This window comes from Dermacentor variabilis, chromosome 2 (assembly GCF_050947875.1).
Source record: "Dermacentor variabilis isolate Ectoservices chromosome 2, ASM5094787v1, whole genome shotgun sequence".
Lineage (NCBI taxonomy): Eukaryota > Metazoa > Arthropoda > Arachnida > Ixodida > Ixodidae > Dermacentor > Dermacentor variabilis.
In genome coordinates this window covers 75,594,916-75,614,181 of record NC_134569.1, presented here as the reverse complement: position 1 = coordinate 75,614,181, position 19,266 = coordinate 75,594,916, and the positions used below count along the sequence as shown (strand labels likewise).

General features: G+C 52.0%; 1 protein-coding gene across 5 annotated transcripts in view; it reads left to right on the top strand.

The window, feature by feature from the left end:
* LOC142572108 (ecdysone receptor-like) overlaps positions 1 to 19,266 on the top strand; it is a 180,521-nt gene that overhangs the window by 45,932 nt on the left and 115,323 nt on the right. The window contains exon 2 of one of the 5 annotated variants that reach the window (XM_075680977.1): positions 16,691 to 16,772. The exons of 3 other annotated variants lie outside the window; for them this stretch is intronic. The gene's annotated coding sequence lies outside the window, so the exon portion shown is untranslated. Of the gene's footprint in view, positions 1 to 16,690; positions 16,773 to 16,854; positions 16,875 to 19,266 lie in introns of those variants that run through there. One more of the 5 variants, XM_075680978.1, reaches the window with a different exon arrangement.

The following is a 19,266-nucleotide window of genomic DNA, read 5'->3' as shown; positions in this document are numbered from 1 at the left end:
GAGAGACAAAAGGGAAGGAAAGACAGGGAGGTTAGCCAGTGTAAATACCGGCTGGCTACCCTGTGCTGGGAAAGGGGTAAAGGGAATAAAGGGAGACGCAAGAGAGAAAAATCACAACATTGGTCTAAGAAATCGGGTATGAAGACAAATCGCAGCATCGGTGGCAGCTCTGGCGTCGACGAATCCACAATTCCAACAGTGGTGGCGGCGGTGGGATTGAGAAACCCATGTAGATCTCAACGATATATAGCTACGCGTACAGTTGCGAAGCGCAACTGCAATTTTACGAGCTAAGGGCATATGCTTCCGGGTTGAGAGTGAGATAACACCAATAGTTTTCTCGCAGTTCTTTTTTTGTTCGTTGTGTCAATAGAGGAATCCGTGTATGTACGTACATAAGCAACGACACGAATCCTTGTGCCTCAGTTATTGCTAATTTTATTCCGATAGATATTACCTGTATATTCGCTTGCTCCTCCTACTCCTCTTCTGACGAAATATGTCGTAAAGATGGAAGTCAGCGTGGCCGTTCCTCTTATGGCATCAACGTTAATTTATGTATGAATGTGGAAGTGTGCATATTTGTAGATGTTATAGACTCTATCAGAGGCACAGCATGAAATATTTTAATGCGAATAGCTTTCTTGGCATTGGGCCAGTTTTGTTTCCGGCTGTATAGCTATCTAGATATCCCGCCAAAACGTGGCCCCATCCAGAAGGTGGTGCAGTCTGAAATGTGGGCCATTCACGTGCATTTGTGCCGCTAGGTATGCTTCCCTGTAGCTCTTCAATGAGCCTCATTGACGCTGACTTGGGTCATTGTGTATGTGCCACTGGGTATGCGCGGACTTCAGGGCGGCGCCGCTAGAAGGCGCAGCGTGTCAAGAGGGAAGCACAGGAGAGGAGCCTTTGTTTTGGCTATTCGCATATATACTTGCATATAGTCAAAGTTGATGAGTTCTGCCCGGTTTTCTTTTCTTTCTTTTATCCGCGGGCTGTAGCACGCGTGGGGGTTCCGAAGAACCCTGGTTACGAATCCGTTCCGCCTCGTCGCCACCTCAGCGGCGCGATTCTCTGCGGGCAGCTGCTTTTCAGCTTCAAGGTCAGCGTGCGCAACTCTTTGTCCAAAATTGCTTAACCCCCGAGGCGTGAACGGCCAAGGATCGCCTCCGCGCGCTCGCTGTCAAGATGGACGCGGCAGGTGCGCGCGGATTCGTGCGGCGGTGTCGCAACCACCGAGACACGACACACCTTTGCCCGGAGCCCGCGGAAGCGTGACCGCTGTGACGTCGCGCTCTTCGTATTGCATGCTTCGCTCGCGCGCTCGCATGTGTGCCCACAAACGTTCGTCACCCATGCGTTGTGTTCCTTGCTGCAAAGGCCGGCGATTCGCAACGCATCATCGCCAGACGCTTGGCCAACCGCCGTCGTGCCGCGGCCGCGCCTCTGAGGTGTCGTCCGGGAACGCGATGGAATGAGGTAACCCTTCTTCCCCCTCCCGGCCTGGCGATGCGGTGTCGGCGAGCCAGGCTGCTCGCTGGTCATGCACGGGCGGCCGCCGGTGCGGAAGAGAGAGCCGGAAGCTGCGACGTGAGGGAGAGGAAGGCCCCAAGGAATGCTTTGCGGTAACTCTTCTTTCTGGCGTGTGCGGAAGTTGTCCATTAGGGGTCGGGGGGGGGGGGGGAGGGAGCGGGAGCCGAGAGTAAGGAAAGGACGAAATAATAAACCGGCAATGGTGCAACCGCTACGCTTGTAGAAGGCGCGGTTTTGGGCCGGGAGGGGCCGGGCGGGCTTTTTTTCTTTTTTTTACGCTTGAGGCAGACGCCGCCCTAGGAGACGAACGGAATTTGAGCATCGTGGAAAAAAAATAAGTGCTTGGCGTGTCTTGCTTGCTTGCGGAGTAAGGAAGGTGGGGAGGAGGATGCAGTGTTTAGCTTGAGAGGCGAGAGGTCGTGTGTGCTGTGCCCTGAGACCCGGTCGGAGAAAGCTGCAGCCGCTTCTGCGGCTGTTGCCGCAGGAACCGGGCGGCCAAGGTCGCCCTGCTCCGCGGCCCTCGGCGAAGGAGTTTTCGTACACGCGGCGAAAGCGAAACGCGCCCGCTCGCTCGTAGCGAGAACCGACGGGGAAAGGCTGCTCCGACCACCATCGTGCCTGCCTGCCTCACCCGCCATGCCGTGTCCCACTTCGGTCTCTCCTGCGGGCTGGCTCTACGTGGGCCCTGCAGTGAAGGAGGACGCGAGCTGTTGCTGCTGCTTTCCTTAAAAGCGTGCCACGTTCTTGTTTGCTTGTCTGTCTGCTTACTCTGCTTAGTACGACTTTGTCTTCGGCTTTGACCATTGGCGTTTACATTCATTTTGTGTGAGTGTGTACAAAATAAAAGAAGAACGAAGAATGGAAACGCGGCGCAGGCGCGGCCTATGTAGTTCGGCGATCGGCGCGCGCGTGCGTCCAAATGTTGCTGCCAGTTTACGTAACGGTGTCAGTCGGTCGTGTCTGGGCGCGAATTGGTTCATGATCAGTCGGACGGCAGGAAGATGTGTTCGCTCTGTTTGGCAGTTGGCGCCACAGGTACCCCGACTAACGACGTCGTCACCCGTGCTTCCTCTGTGCGCAGGAAAGATCGGTGAAACTCGACTTCTGGTTGAGCGATTGTTGAAGAAAGCAACATTCCGTGAAAGCAAGGGATGAAGTGTCGACAGGCCTCTTGGGAATGGGCGCTTAATGCGATGCTTTTTTTTTACTAGCGCTTGCTGTAAGGGAAACATTGGGAATGAAGCTGGGGAAGAAAACTGTGCGCCGACCGACAGGACTTGAACACATGGCTTCAGCACGATGCGCACGCTTCCCTGCATTATGTCATCTCTATTTACGATGTTCCTAACAAGAAAAGATATCAAGTTGTACTTCTATTTACAGAACAGCGCAATGTGTAATTCGTCCGCGTATTCATTGGGCCTGTTCGATTATGCAGTGCCGGACTGTCTGCAAACCGTCAGCGTCTTCCGGTCTGTCCAGCCCTGACAGAAGAGCGCGTCAGAGTCACGTGATCCAGGTGTCGGGAAACTGGCCGAGGTTTCGTTCGAAAGCACCGTGGCCGGAAGTTACTCTCCTGGCTGGCGTCGTCTGCTTAGCTACCCGTACGTAGCCGTATGCCCAGCGAATTCATTAGCGTAGCCTCCGAAGCGGTGCACTCTCAGAGGCCACGTCATTGACACAACCATAAAAGCTTGCATAGTGGAATCGCAGCCTGAGCGCATAGAATATGTGTTCGCGAAGCGCAGTTTACGTCGCACTCTTGCTGGTCGTGCCCCTTAACCGCTGTATTTAAGCTAGCTCATTGCCAGTGAAATTCAAGCGGAATTCTGAGATGGACATAAGTGAAATCGCAGTCGTGCCACGTTGCTGTTCATGCAGAAAGCTCCCGCCGATATCCACACAGCTCGTGAGACCGTCTACCAATTAATTAAAAGCTCGACGCGTGTCCAGTACAGAGCGCTTGTTCAACGTCTACGAATCCTGCACGTCGAAAAGCAAACGCTCGACCTTGGCAACGAAAGGGGTCAACATATATGTCACCAGCAATCGGCGAAGCTCCGATTGTATACCACCCCGGCTACCGACGTGAAATATACTCACATGCAGTATGATATACTTCCTCGCACACCAGTCTCACTCACCTGAAAAGCGAAAGCTACCGGTTTATTACACATATGGCAATGAACATGAAAAAAAAAATTAGCAGAACACACCAAGAAAAGCAAGCACGTGCGCCTGATCGCTGTGCTTCTCTCTTAAAAACACGAAGACCAAAGCTGCAGCAATTTGACCTCTCGTGAGGAACTCGCATGATGGTGCACAAAGCACCGATGCAACAGAAGCGATAGCTGAGTGCACAGTATGTGCCGTCTGGAACGCGCAAAGTAGTCAGAAGCACACATCTGTCATAACATGGCGTCAAACGCCGCGTGCATCCTTTTAAGACAGCCGCCGTCTGCTAGCTGTTTGCGCTTGCGCGAGCAAATATCTGCTGGCAGCTCCGAGAGTCCACGCACACACGGCAACTTCCGGTCCGTGAAAAACGAACGCGATTCTGGCAGCTTACGGACTTGTGGGCGGAACTTCTGGAGCTGTTCGAGAAAGTCGAATGCGGCACAGGAGTCCCAAGCAGTCCGGGACTGATAATCGAAAAGACCCATTGTCTGATTCCGACGTTGCGGTTCATTTCTTGATACCACTCCGAGCTGGCTGGCCTCAATAGACTAGATTTGTACTAAAGGCGGAACCTGCCAATGAGCTGGGGAAAGAAGTACTATTCGACTTTTGGTCCCGCATAACGTATCCTTTCATTATACCGACCCTGTGGCCAGACCAACATGGCGTTCTTTCCTTTTCCTTTCTCTCTCTCTCTGCTTGAATGAGACTGACTGTAGCATCACTTCTGTAATTGGCGTGCACGGCACCGGTATTTACTTTCACTGCATCACATCTCGCCGTGATGGAAAAACAGTTTAAAACCTCAGCTTTTAAGCGCAGACACGTATCGTCATGAATACGCCATTAACGTATACGACAATTGCAAGTCGCGCCAAAGATTGCTCTGCAGCCATGTCATCAAATTGCTCATCATTTTTTTTCCCCCGCATTGTGAGCGTATTTGCGTGTATGGTCCCCTACTTCATGCCGTGTCAGCTGTTGCCTATGGCCGTATAATCAGCCACCCTACACCACCGTTTTGAAGAGTCTCTTTCTAAGCATGCGGATTTTGTGTCTGCAACTTGTTACAATCTGCGTCCTTCTTGCGAAAGACGGGTGTCGTGTTCAGCCTTTGCTTCCACCACAGCACAACGCCGCTAACGCCGGCTGTTTCGGCGTCGTTTACTGGTGGGGAGTGGGATTGGAGAAGCGCGCACTCCAGATGGCTTCTTTCTTTCCGGCGCCCTCTTACGCAATATACATTTGAAGCACCGGTCGGCGATAAGGCTGCGCTGGCCACGCTGACGTGACACTGGATGAAGGCGAGGGTGTAGCGAGCGAGCGGGCCGAGCCGCGCTGCCTGTTCCAGTGCTCTGTTTCCAGGGGGCCGCGCGATTACGTTTATGGACATTAGCCTCCAAGCGCTGACCTCTGGGCGCCGGCCCTTCCGAGCTCTTTGTCCCTTTCCGCCGTCTCTCGTCTTTTCCCTCTCTCTCCCTGTGTGTGTAGTGCGTGTGCTGTGTACGGTCGCTATCGCTGCTGCTGGATCCACTAAATAGACGTTGTTAGAGCCTAGCTTGTGTCCTCATAGTTTGCGAAATGTGGACACTGGCGAGCAATAGTTTGGAGGCAAATTGAGTCGCGAGTTCTTTTTTTTTTTTCTTCGTACCTTGCAGACATGCCTTTGAAATCACATGGTACAGTCGACGTGCGCGTGTATTGAAGTAACTTCACGTTGCGGAGCTGTGCAGAATAAATTGTATATATTTATTTATTTATTTATTTATTTATTTATTTATTTATTTATTTATTTATTGATATCTGCTGATGTCGTGGCGCTCTTGCTCGTGAGCGTTTATTCGTGTGACGTGTTTACATACTGAACAAAGAAGGAACTAAACGTGTATTATTGGGTCAGTTGTGATGCTGCTTCACGAGTTACCAACTTGGCCAACGGCATAATCGCGTAGCTATCCAGGGACCGCCGCAGAACCATGCGCTCTCATTGGTCACTGCAATTTCCTGCTTACGCATTGTTTATATTACTTATGCAGATTTATGCAGACAGGTGCGCCACTACAATTTTCAGTTTTCGTCATTTTCTGCATACAAAATCTCTGTTTTCGCTACGAATCTAGCTGGACCTGATATTTTCCTCTATTGTCGGATACAACTCAAGTCTCCATACACTTTATCGATATGTGTTGCACACCTCATCGCTTGCACCGATGAGAAGACTCTTCAAGAACAGCAGACGCTGCGGAGGTATCAAGTACGACGCCATTTTGAAAACGTCGCATGACGACAACTTTGCTTCTGTGATTGGCTAGCGGAGTAACACAACGCCGCGCGTTGCGTGTGCCTTGGTTCCCAACTCCTGTTTCTTTAAAGTTGAAAGCCCCGATGTTGCCGCGCGCGCTTGGTTGTTCGCAGTCCACCGGGAGACCGTGCTTTTCCATAGTCGTCTTTGGCTCGTCATGCGCACGCGCGATGGGACTTTCGTTGACTTTGCTTAGCGGGACAGAAGGCAGCGTGCAGCGGCGGCCCTTTCTCTGCCCGCATCATGCAAAGCGGCGGCTCCGGGCGCTTCTATCTTGAGCGGAGCGAGTGGAGGAGAAGGGATGGTGGGGAGGACTTGTCTTTCTGGGAAGCTTTGTTTGCGCTTCTCCGGTAGGAGGGGAGTCGATGACGGGCGCCCGTTGGCGGTGCCGCTCGAGCAGTGCTGGTGGGGTTCAAGAGACCTGCCGGCGGCAGCAGTGTTCCCTGCCAACAGCGATCGCATCGTGCTGCAGCGCTTTGGGAGGGAGACGGGGCGCGGGCTTACGTTGACGGGCTCACGTTGAAATGTTTGGATGCTTGTGTAAGTTTACGGCGCTGCTGTTTGTTGAATAATCGACAGTTTTAAAAAAGATCATCATGCTCCTGCTTGCGTTTGTTGCGTGCAGTGACGACGTTTTGCCGTGCTCTCAAACGCGCAGGTCCTGCGGCGTTGCGGCAGATCTTAAACGAACACTGCAGTAGAACGTAGAAGCACATTGTTACGCGCACCGGCACGTTGCCACATAATCGTCGTGAGAATTGTTGACAGACGGCAGGTGTAGCAGTAAGATGGTCAGTGGCGTGCTCGAACGTTCCAATGGTGCGCTTCTATTTCTTTGTAACTCTGTGGTAGGGTACCCGGGATTCGAGCCGAAATATCCAGGAGCGCCAGGTTGTCTGTAAACGTAGCCGGAGCTCCTTACGTTTCTGGTGACACTTGGCCACCTGTGAGTGGGAAGCTCCCTCGACTTTGCTACATCATCTACAATTCTGTGCGGTGTGAGCCTGGCCTCATCAACTACGCGCCGTGGAAACAGCATTCAGCACACGGTTTCGTACTTTGCTTTCGACAGAATCACATTTTCTTTGGTCTTTAGGCACTTTTCGAACTTGTTCGTGCTGTAAAAGGAACTCCTTCATCTCTCATAGCCGTGCTACATAAAAGAAAAGGGGGCAGTGTGCTTGTTAACTTTCATCTTGCCGATACCGTTGTCTGCTAAACCGAGTAAGGCTACGGATAATCGCTTCGGGGTTTACCTAGCATCGTTCCCTGGCCCTCCCTACCTGCGTTATGTAGCGCCATTCCACTAATAATCCGATACCGCTGCCTTCGGAGGCATCCTATTGCCGCTAGGAGGGCTCGGACGATTTCCGCCAGACGCCGAGGAAGCCAAGACATACTGACCCAGCTTCCCGCCTCGCAGCCGCTCCATTATTTGCATCATAATGGGTCGGGGCTTGGCTGCGAACTGCGACAAGCGGGGTAAACGCTTCGGTCGCAACATCGCTCAACGGAGCGACGACCACTGTCGCTCTCGTCGAGCGTGTTTGCTCGCGAGGATAGAAGCACTCTCTCTCGTGCCGTGTTTTTTCGAAGGACCGGCGGCAGTGGAGGCAGTGGCGCGCAACGCGTCTTGGCCCGGCGACCCCCTTGGGAATTAATCCTTTGCAAGGGGGAAGAGAGTGCGAAATGTGTGAGGAGAGTGAAGGCGAGTGGCGGCGGTGCGCGACCGAGCGCCTTGGCTCGGCGGCGTTCCCCTTCCATATTCCTTCCATATTCCCGTTTTCTTTGTTTTGCTCACTTCCCTCTCTCTCTCTGGCGCGCGAGTGAGCGGCGCGCTTGTCTGGTGCGGCGCATGCGCGTCTCTGGCGTGGCCTTTTTCGGGAGGCCTTGAAACGGCAGGAGAGCATTGGCTCTCTCTCCCTCTTCCACCGGCATCGGGAGCGAGGGGGTGGCGGGCTCCGTTGCGTCACCGGCCTCCCGGCTTCGTTCGTGCCTGTGTGTGTGCGTGTGTTGCGCTGGCTGCCCTGGGCGCGCGTGCGCGCTGTGCGCGCGCGCCTGCGTCGCCACCAAGCGACCGCTGCCCGTGGCAACAGCCGAGAGCGAAGGGGAGTCTCCATTTTTTTGCCGTCGCCGGGACGCCGCAGCCACGTGGCTGACGGTGGCGCTCGGGGCGACGCCACAGTTTGTGTAGGCGGGTTCATACTGGCGGGTACGCTGCCGCGGTCGCGTTTTCGGTGCCCCAGAGGTGGCAGCGAGGATCCAGCCACAATGTAGGGGTTCCCTGACACCTTGTGAACACGCATGTGAACACACATTTCTACTTGTCTCATGAAGGTCGTGACACCTGTTGCGTAGCAAAGACGCGCTTTTATCAGTCGACTTACGGTATTTTCTGATTGAATCTTGTCAATGGTTGGTCCTTTATTTTTAGCGAGGCAACATGATTATTGTGACACAACATGGGCAGCGATGTGGCGCAAGTCTGGCTGACGGTTGTCGCCACTCTTGAAAAGTAGTTAAGAGGGACTTGCATGAATTGCTCGCGCCTCGCTGCGCACTTTCAACAAGCAGTTTCGCATAACGTTGCGTTAGCCGCATTTCTGGTTAACGTTCCTCCCTCATAAAACGCGAATACTTTGTACCGGCGTTTTCATTGTACATGAGGGGGAAATAAATGGAAGAAAGGAAGTTGCACACTATTGAGTGGACGACAGGCTGAAAGATATATTTGCGCTCAGTCTGTCTTGGTGGTAATACGTAAAGTTGAATGGGGCGAAGAAGGCCATGATTACAGTGCTGGCCTGGTGCACCCTAGGCCTGCGTTTATGTCTCCCAAAACTGGCTTCATTATCGTTTTAAAATGATCGTACACAAAGCCCAGACGCCGGATAAGCAGTGCCCGGCGCAAGGTAAAAGCAAGCTAGACAGGATATCTACACAGCGGAGTTTTTATGAGGGCGGCCGAAAGGCAGATGAAAGGGCTGATAATCGAGATGTGCGACCACATCACGACGGGGGAAAAACATCGAACACAACTTTGAGTGTGCTGTCCTTACTACCGCGTTCTTCTTGAAGTTAATTTAACTTGCTAAAGCTACAGTGAAAGGCCGCTAGGGGCAAGGTCTTGGAGTACTCTTTTCACCGTTCATGCGTTTCCATTCCATCTCCAGCAAATGCGGCCACATAAGCCGGGAGCGATTGTGATGGCGTTGCTGCCGTTATTTATTTCGAACCTCCGTGCACCGCGTGCAAGGGCGTGTCCGGTGCTACAAGTGCAAAGAACATGCCTTGCCACTAGTCACATATACTTTTTATCCGTCGATAAGTAGCCTCCCTCGATCGAGCATAGAGGACGTGCTGGCATACCAGCACAAGCGTTTGTGTATAACGTATACGCAGCATTTGCGGCGGATTCGTACTTCCTTTTTGATGACAGGGTCTCTTCAATGGAGCCTGCCTCCCTCCACGTAGCAGGTATAAAATGACCGCATTTGTAGGGGGTTCCTCTGATCGAAAGATGCATTCTTCGAGGCATCGCCGTTGCCAAACGGCTGCCTTGCGATAACACAATGAAACGCCCTCACTATCTGCTTGGCCGATCCTTTGCGCTAACCGTAATGAGTCCAGATCCCCTTCCGGCTTCTGTATACGTGATGCACCCGTGTTCTCTAACGAGCCCACTCGTTAGTAAACCTTGTCCGGCGTCGCGTCCTGCGTTCACAACGTGCGCTTCCAGCTGGCGCACAGCCATGGAGCTCGCGGATATAATCCTTTGAGTACGAGAATGGGGTTGGAAAGTGTTGCTTCTCGCGTGCCTCCCCGCTGCTAAATTATGCGAGGCTACGAAGTGGCGCCAAGCAAAACCGAACTTCGAATAGCTATGTGAGAACACACGGCGTGACGCCTTCCTTCGCCAGGTCGCAGAATGGGAATGTGCAAGGGAGGTCCATGCATGAATCTGCGTAATTTTGCAACCTTGTGGCCAAGCTTGGAGGAATCCGTCGCCATGAATACAAACTAGCATAGCCCGCGCCTTACGCTGTCAGTTGCTACGGCTGTGCAATCTGCTGCCGTGTCCGCAAGCCAGGACCACGCTCGCTAACTATTAGTGCGTTCGTGGACGTTATCAGCACGTTACGACGTTCGCCATATATGTGGCGCTAAAGTGGACCTTCTTGCGAAATTGTGAAAGTTGGCTTCGTTATTATATGCTGCCTTCTAACGGAGCAAGCATTCTGGTCCACTTATACAGCATTCGTAACGTAAGACAAGCGCGTAGCGCTCAACGAAAAAGCACTTGCCACATTCGCATATCTATTCATACATCTTTCTTTTTTAATAGAGCATACCTCGTTTTCTTTTATTTTCTTACTTTACCCTTTTTCCGAATGCTAATCTGTAATTGCGTTCTTTCTTAGCTATAAATCCAGAGAACTTGTCCTCCCGATCGTGGAGGCAAGGTTAGTTTTCTTTCGATATGCCTGTCTTGCTGAGGAGACGCTGAAGCGAAGCATCGCAAGGAAGCAGACGCGCAGAATTCTGTCGAATCGACTACCGCCCCGCCGGTGTCACTCCGGCCTATGCTTGCTTCACAGCGCGAAGAGAACTAATCGTATATAGTGCGACCTTCAATGTTAATTCTGTCGCGCTTTCACTGCAGTTGACCCGCATCGCACCGATGATGATGCCCGTCTCCACTTCGATGGCATAGCAGAGGTCATCGGAAGGTACACACTGAGGCAGCGAGGGAGAAAAAAAGAGAGAGGGTGCGCTATGATTGCTCTACCGAGACTAGATCGTTTCGATCATTACCTCAGGAGCCATGACACGGTTTCATCTATCTCGGCTTTCGGCCGCCGAGTTAGTGGCAACGCGTCAGTGCAAGCCAGTATAGTGATCATTCCTTGTATGCGAAACTGCAACGACTGCGCCCTAGCTAATCGCATCCGCAAGTCATAAGAAACGACGCGTTCAACAAGCTTTGTCTGCGCGCCTTCTCCGTACGCGGTTTGCCCGCCTCGAAATCATGCGATACGCCTTGGCGTGCAACCGGTTTACGTGCGCGCGCCTTGGTTATTCAACTGTGAATGATTATGTCCAGTGTGTTTTGTATACACACGGCTTTCATCGAAAGTGCAGTTTCGCAGTTGCCATGTCGTTCACTGACGGGCCTGATAACCATACCGTCCTTAACCGTTCCGAATCGAAAATCATGGAAGTAGGCGTTGTCATGGTCGTATTCCTTGACGTTGTACTTTTTGCTGTCAACCTCTGGCGAAGAACCTGCAATCGAAGTGTGCAACACTACTCGGCGTGAGAATTTTGACACTTTCAATGGCTTGTGTCGACAACGTAGTTGGCTTTGTCGTTTGTCAATACAAGACTGATTAACGTTAATTGCAACTAACACACGTGAACTTACGTCGCTTATGTCTGTAGCAAGTGGAATACAGTACAAGTCAATCTGAAATTCGCTTGTGCTTATTGAATGTAACGTTCTGTCCCGTTTAGTCGATAGTCCTCCGATCTTTCTGTATCCCGTTTGCATAACTCGTATAGAGTGGCGAACTAGCCACTCTAAACATTGACCGTTCTGCCTTTCTAACTTCAAACACATGTATGCGCTAGTGTGCGTGTATCACGCTGATACGCTGCAGATGCGGTGAGTTAGTTTAACCTTATACTGACTATTATAATATAATGACTATTATACTGACTGTTGTAATTACGGATAATTATATACGATTCGCAGTGACAGAGCGCCTTTGAAAAATGGGAAACGTTGCTAACTGGTCGCGGGCCCCTAAAGCATACACGGCGGCAGGCAGTCACTGCCGTTCTCCCGTCTGAGTCCTCGTACCAGTCATGCCACGTTCCCCGTCTTGTTTATGCTCGTCCTCGATGTTCACCAGATAACTGCCCTGTTGTCGAATAGTCGTGTCGTTAATGCTGTTGGCCGAAACTGCGCACTGTCGTCTTTACCGTAGCATCGGGGCTGCTATTACGGACAACTTCGAAGCGAAACAAGCAGGCTTCCTGTTGGAGACTCAGTAGAACGCCCCCTTCTCCAACGCGATGAGGGTCAGCGCAGCGGCGCAACAAAATGGGGCGCACGTGAAAGGAGGAAGGGAGTACGTAAGTGGGCCGCTTATACGACCGGCCTCCATCACGCCGCAGTGACGTCATACACGGTTCGCGACTTGGAACACAAAAGAAAGTGTCTGGGTCCGTCCGCGATTTTCGTTCTTGCGTGGCGTCCCTCTTAGCTCACGGTCTGTGAGGTTATGCAATACGCTATCTTCTCATATGGTTTTTATGGCGGGATGGGACGAATCTTTCCTACGGGCTTTTCTTTCGTCTCACTCGCTTGACTTTCTCTGGGTGATTTGGTACATTGAATATGTATAAAATACGTCTCACATTACTTGAAGACGCGGCAGACAACGTCTGGAGTAAACTCTAGGGGTAAATCCAAGGGGTAGATCCAACAGAAACAAATTCAAGGACGCGTAAGCTTCACCTTTAAGAGTGGAAGGCGATGGAATTCAAAGATCCCTGGCTGCTCCTCACGCTTCCCGGCAACTGCAGCTTATGTAACCGTAAAGTTTACCTGGAAACGCTGGCGGCGAACGCTATGCACGAAGGCGAGCGGGCGACCTTTCTGGTAGAAACGCGGCGTCTTGCGTGGGCCGCGGATGCGCGGAGGCGAGCGCCATCTGAATGATGGTGTTGCAAGGAACCGAGCGCGGTGCGCCGTTGTATGGATGCAAGAAACGCTGGAAAAAAGGTATTATGTTGTGAGTTTCCGCATAACAGAATTATGTTTTCTGGCATATTCAAATTACAATCCGCCAATGTTATGTCTGTAGGTTGTGTCTAGGTTGTATATTACGATTTTTCTCACGCATCTTACTTTGAGAAATTTAATTATTTCAGTAACGGCTCTGTGCCACGCGTTCTGAAGGATTTTTCGATAAACGACGTCCAACGTAAGTCGCCGACACAGGATCTTATGCGACACGAGTCCCTTAACGCTATCGCGTTAAAACTACTTAGTATCGGTAAAATGTGTTTGAACGCATGTTGCAATACTTCTTCGCTTCAGTACTTCTCGTTTTACAGAATAGGTCAGCCTATGAAGAAGGTCCTGTCCGATTCTGAAGCCTGAATTGTTTCATCATAGTACAAAGTGACACCTTCATTTTGACGACACCACACAGTAGGTCCTGTTAAGTGTGATAAGTGCAGTGACACGGAATAAGAGGGCGGGCTGCCCGTGTAGTGCATCGACATTTAAGCGTTCTCCGGCCGTGGGTGACCACTTCTCCGTATCTTTCAGGCAGCACTGCAGTGACCTTTGCGCGGCACCTCCCTCAGGCCTACTCAATAAGGCACAGACTTCTGCACCGCTAGGAGAGCCAGAAAAACGCCTCGCCGTTCTACTTTGGCTCATTGATCAGCTGGGTGCTCACTTTTCGTTTGCCGCGGCGGCGCCTCGCGAACACTGGCGCACTGGAGCACGAGGAGGGAGACGTAGGAAATGCCCCGGTGCCCCGGTCGTCCGCCGCCGCGGTGGTTGCCGGGGCAGCAGCGGCGGGAGGCTGCGCGAAGCCTGTGCGCCAGGGAAAACGGGCATCGTCGAGCGAGTGCTCTCGCGCGGCCGGCGTCGTCGCCCTTGACTCCGTTGCCGGCGCTCTGTTTTTTTCTCTCGTCGTCGTCCTCCCTAAGGTTAGTTTGTAGCTGCGCTCTCTCGAGCGAGAGAGCGTGCGCGCGCGTCCCTCTGTGTGTGTGTGTGCGCGTTACCCTCGCCTCCTGCATGCGCAGTACAATGTCCCCTCGCCGTCTCCCGCGCTTGGCTGCGCCGGCATCTCGCGGCAGCGAGCGCGCCGGCTCGGCTTGCGCGGGCCTCATCGTCCATTTCGCCGCGCCTTCCTCAGTGGCTGAAGCGCTTCGCGACTTCCAGAGCTGCGTGCGTGCGGACGGACGCCAGCTAGCATGTCGCGTTGTGAGCAGCACCACGTCTGGTATGACGGGTGGCGGCGAGAAGCCTGCGGTCGTCTCGACGAAGGGCGCATCGCCGTTGAGCACTCACAATGCCTGATGGAGCGCGCCTCGCCCCGCACCTCTTGCGGGCGAAAACCGGTGGTGCCCCATTGTCAGGTCCGGCGCGCCCTGTCCCTCCGTGCTGACCTTGCCGGCTCGTGTCTTGCGCTGGGCAGTGCAAGCGTGCACGCCCACGCTTCGCGGAAAGCTGGCGCCGCTCGGTCTGAGCCGTCGTTGAGGCGGGGGTGAAGGCGATTATCCGAACTCGTTGGGGATGCTGGCGTCGCTTCGGCTGGCTTTACCAAGCTGCCGTCGGGGACGCCACCCTGGTGAAATGGAGTGGGACAAAGTTTGCTTGTGTAGCTGCTCGGGAATCTTCGCCGCTGTTTCGAGCGAAAGGCTTTTGTCGCCAACGGCGGGCCACTGCATTTCAAATGGTTACCGGGGGACGTGTCGACGACCCGTCTCGTTTACGGACGTCATGCTTCTTTCGCATAAAGGCAGTTTCATCCCTTCACGTCGGGCTGAACTGTTCCACGCCAGTAGAGGGAACGAAGCGACAAGCTGTGACGGGTAATTATCGTTTTAGACGGTTTTAGACGCCGGCGAACATTGTGACAAAGCTTGGTCAAAAAATTGCTGAATGTGCCCTGCCCCGTCTCGCCGGTTCCATTTGGCACAGCGAAAGCTACAGGTTGCCTCAGCTGATAAGAACGAAGGTAGCAGTTCGGGTATTTTAGCATAGCGTGACTGTTGTAGGGTTCTTAGCTGGGCTTGTTCGTTTACGTACATACGGCGGAACAGCGCACAAGACGGGACGTGTGAAAAACGGACAGGAAAAAACGTTCAGTATCAATTGATGCTTTATTGGAAGAGACAAAGCAGAGAACACAAATGGCACGACGCAGTCTGTAAGTGACTTGGCCGGCCGGCACAGAAAGGTTGTTAGATATCAATGCACAAGTCAGACTTGATGCTAAGCACGACTTGACAGGCGTAAAGCTCAGAACCACACTGAAGGTAAACAATTAACCAAATAATCATGATTGGTAAAAGAACGGCAGTCAAAAAACAAGATTTGTGAACACGTGTCAACAATGCTGTAATCCGAAGTCAAAAGAAGGAGTCGAGATTGTCAAACAGAGCGACTGATGGTGCGCTAACGCAAACAGCTTATTATTTTTCTTTTTTGTGAATGATTTGCACTTCACGAATTTCGCGCGGTTCATGAAGCCAACTTGGTGTGGGCACTATCGGACGAGGGAGCATTTCATGACAGTAGTGGCTGTTCCCCGTTTAACGCAGTGATTTGTGCTTGTTGGTACAACATCGTGAGGCTCATAGCGCGCGAAAAAGACAAGGACGAAAGGACGTGTGTGTCACGTCTTACTTTCGTCCTTGTATTTTTCACGCGCTATAAGCCTCACGTCCCCGTTTAGCTAACTCTGAATGTGCCGAGGAGTAAGGAAGGAAGTTCTCCAGTACCATCTGCCACGGATCGCTCATGTGCGCAATCGATGGCACCCTTACTGCGCGAAAGGGAACCGGTAACGCCGCGCGAAATGGTTTAATGACGACAGGCGCTTGAGAAAACGAAGGGAGCAGGAAAGTGTAGTGGCACTATCTCCAAGCAGTACACTGAACGTTGCGGTAAATGCCAGTATACGAGCGAAGCGTCATGGCATTCACAATGTGCCTTTTATAAACGGTCCTTCCCGTTTTAATGTGCACGGACAAGCTCTGTAGTTTAGTAGCTATATTTGTTCAAACCCCGCGGCAGTTAGGCGAGGTGCCGTTTCAACTTCAAAAGCTACCCGAGTCGCGTGTTTTAAGAAACGACGAGGCGTTGTCTCTCCAGTTGCTCCTGCGCGGCCGGGTGAAGGTGAGATGCGGGAAGGATAGAAACCAGTACACATTGCGCCATCGCCGCCCTGTTTCGCTTTCACTTGGGGCGTTGCGTACGGGCGCTCGCGGCCTTCTCGAGCGCTGTAGCGCCCATGTATATAACGCACGTCTCGATATCGCAACAGCTAACTGGTCGTCGCGCGCTCTCTTTGCGGGGCATGTGTAAAACGCTGTTCCGCGTTTGCGCTCGCCGGTTGCACAAGTGATCTGCCGGGGCCTTGCGGGCCCACGCGGTCTGTAACTTCCACGCCCGTGACTTGGCGCAACACGGCGCAACCTTGCAGCCGAGTTGTATGGAATGACCGCTGTGCTGCTGCGGCGACGGCCACTCCTCGGTGGGATCAACGTAACGGGACGCATTGGCGGCGGTGCGGGGCTATTCTTATTGTATAGGCTTCCCTTTTTTGCCCTAGAGGGAGCCTATACAGGAACTGTAGCGGGATGCAAGACGTGTTACGTGTGCTACCGGGAAGTCTTAGGAGATAGATGCCCCCCCCCCCCGCTGAGCTATGCTGCCTTACGAGTCTCTTCTGCAGGCGCTAGTCCTACCCTCGCCCCCCTTCCTTTCGAAGTTGGTTAGCCCGCGCCCATCGTGGCGCTATTGACTGTGGACAATGTTGGCTACGCACTTTTTAAGCGTTCGATTCATCATAATGACAGTTTACTGACTTTGACTGTAGACGTGTCAGTCGTTGCGTACTTTTAGAACGTAACTTTGTCTTTCAGCACTGAGCAGAGGCTGCTTGGAAGAGGCCGGTGGTGTCCGCGTTGCCGAAGTTGTTTAAAGGCTAGGTGCTGAAATTGGAAGGTAACGTCGCCGCCGGTCTGTCGTTTCTGCGTCGTTTTCTGGCTTGTATCTACTCACGACAGGGGTGATCCGCTCCCGATTCGAGAAGTATATCTACTAGAGGTGAGCGAACATAAATGTTTTCGAATAGGAATAGAATACGAATAATGAGTATCGAATATCGAGTTGAATAGTCAAACGCAGAGGCATATATTTACAGTAGAAATATTTATTCCTATATAATTAGGTACTACACTTGCACTGACTATAATGAAATAAAACCGCTAACTATTTGGAACTGTTCGGATTAGTTTTAAACACAAGATTACTTATTGTCACTAAAAAAGAAAAAGAAAACTTGTAAGAATAGCCACTCGACACCTTTAGAGCCTAGCTACAAATAACCTTTTGAATAATCAGTGGTTGTTTTATGACTAGCTTTCCAAATACGCTAAATAAAGGGTTGCCGAAAAAAAAATATTTGAAGTGAAAAAAGAAAAGGCCGCTAAAGAACTTGTGTGCCGTAGAGACATTGTAATAGAGCCCGTTGCAAGTAAAACATCACTGGTTGTAGCGTAAGAGCTAAGACGGGTACATGACTATAGACTACAAACTGTCTACAGACTATAGACCGCCTAAATACTAAATGACAGACTACAAACAATAGTCACAGATGGTCATTTATACGCTTTCTGCATTGCTTCGAATACTTTTTTCGTTGTGTGAAAATGCCGAATACAAATAGTTAAGAGTGTGATATTCGATTCGTATTCGAAATTTTGGGTAATCGCCCACCCCTAATAAATACCAGTCATGCTTCTCTTTAATTTGCTTTTCACTGCATGAATATGACGGAACGAAAACAGACGAATTAGAACTTTCAACTAGCTACAGTCATGCGCCAGAACGTGCGCTTTTTATACTTGCGAGCATGCGCAGATGCAGCAGCCTTCTTAATGCATCTAAGTCGGGGCTCAAGCACGCTCGCAGTGATCCAAGCGGCGCCCCAAGCAGTTATATTCGGAAATGCATGGCCTCTGAGATGGGGCGGCGCGCGCGCCGTCTGATCCTGGAGGCCATGGGCAAGGGCTGCAGGAATAGCCCTTCGATCCGAGTTTAAGATCCTGTGCGCACCCTTTTCAATTGGGAACCTACCCGACTGAACGATTGAAAAACGGTGCATCGCTGAACATGGTCTCTCTCTCTCTCTCTGTCTCTCTCTCTCTCTCCTTTCGTTGCGATGAGGCTGACGTAGGCGTTGCTAATTTGCGATCTTGCTGTTCCCCTGAGTGAATATGCCGACGCGTGCTATGCAACAAGTTGCGAGCACTTATCGGGCTTCCAGGTAGCCGCAGATCGTGTTACGGATGGAGGCAATACGCTTTAGCCTGTGCAAGCTTTCCTGCAGGACGTTGCGACCAAAGTCTTCTCACCCACCCCCCGGCCGGCTTGTTGCCGGCAGAGAGCGCTTGATTTACGGCCGTCCTTTTCTCCCACCTAGTTTCCTTTTGTTTCTCTTTCGTTGCCTCGCCTCTCTTCTGGCGTTCTCGCCTGCCAGCGTGAGTTACGGCACTGGCGTTTCGCTGACGAACTGCGGCGACACGCGAGCCAAACTTAGAAACGGTTCTGTTTTTCTGTTCTTTTTTTTTTTTTCCTTTTTTCCCCCCTTGTCTCAGTGCCGTCCCCAGCTATAGTTCCTCGGTGAGAGGAGGCGACCGACGCCAGCCGATTTGGGAATGCGGTCTCCCCGAGTTTTGTTGTCGTGTTTGTTATTCACCCGCTGGTGTCGACAACGGATGGGCGACAGCTTGTAGCCGATACGTTTTACGTGTCGTGTCATCGGAACGAGGAGAGAGTGTATAGGCAGCGCGGAGCGGCTTAGTGTGTTTGTTTCGGGAAACGGTGTCCCACCGAGGGTCGCGCTCAGAGTGTCTTCGTTCTTGCGTGGTGCTTGTATAGCGCCTGGGTTGACACCACGTGGATTCGTTTCTGCGAGACGGCGCGGTTGCATATTCGCGACAGATTCGTAGCCCCCTGCGCGTGGCCTTACGTTTACTGCAAGGTCGCGTTATCGATGATGACGAGCACTTTCGATGTCGATGGTCACGTCCGCCTCTCTCGCCCAACGACATCGTAGCAAAAGGGGTGAACTGAAGTGTCGAATGGAGCGACTGTGAATGTAAGTGTGCACGAAGCAGTGTACCGCGGTCCTCGAGAACGGTTATTAATGAGCATGTTGTAGGCGGCCTCCGTCAGTGCGCTTTTGCTACCGGGTAAGCGAGGACGGTCCGGGACAGAAAAGACGGACCATAGCTGTAAATTCAGCAAAGGAAACAAATGCGTAAACGAAGTACGAACCGTTGATCGAAGTTTCCGGACAAAATCCACACTTACGAGGCAGACGTCAAAGGCGGTCCACTGTGTATTTACCGATCCTGTGTTGCGATAACGTAGCGATTGGTTGAAGGCTATACAGCTGGCGTCAGCCATTTGGGACATTCTTTGCTCAGAACCG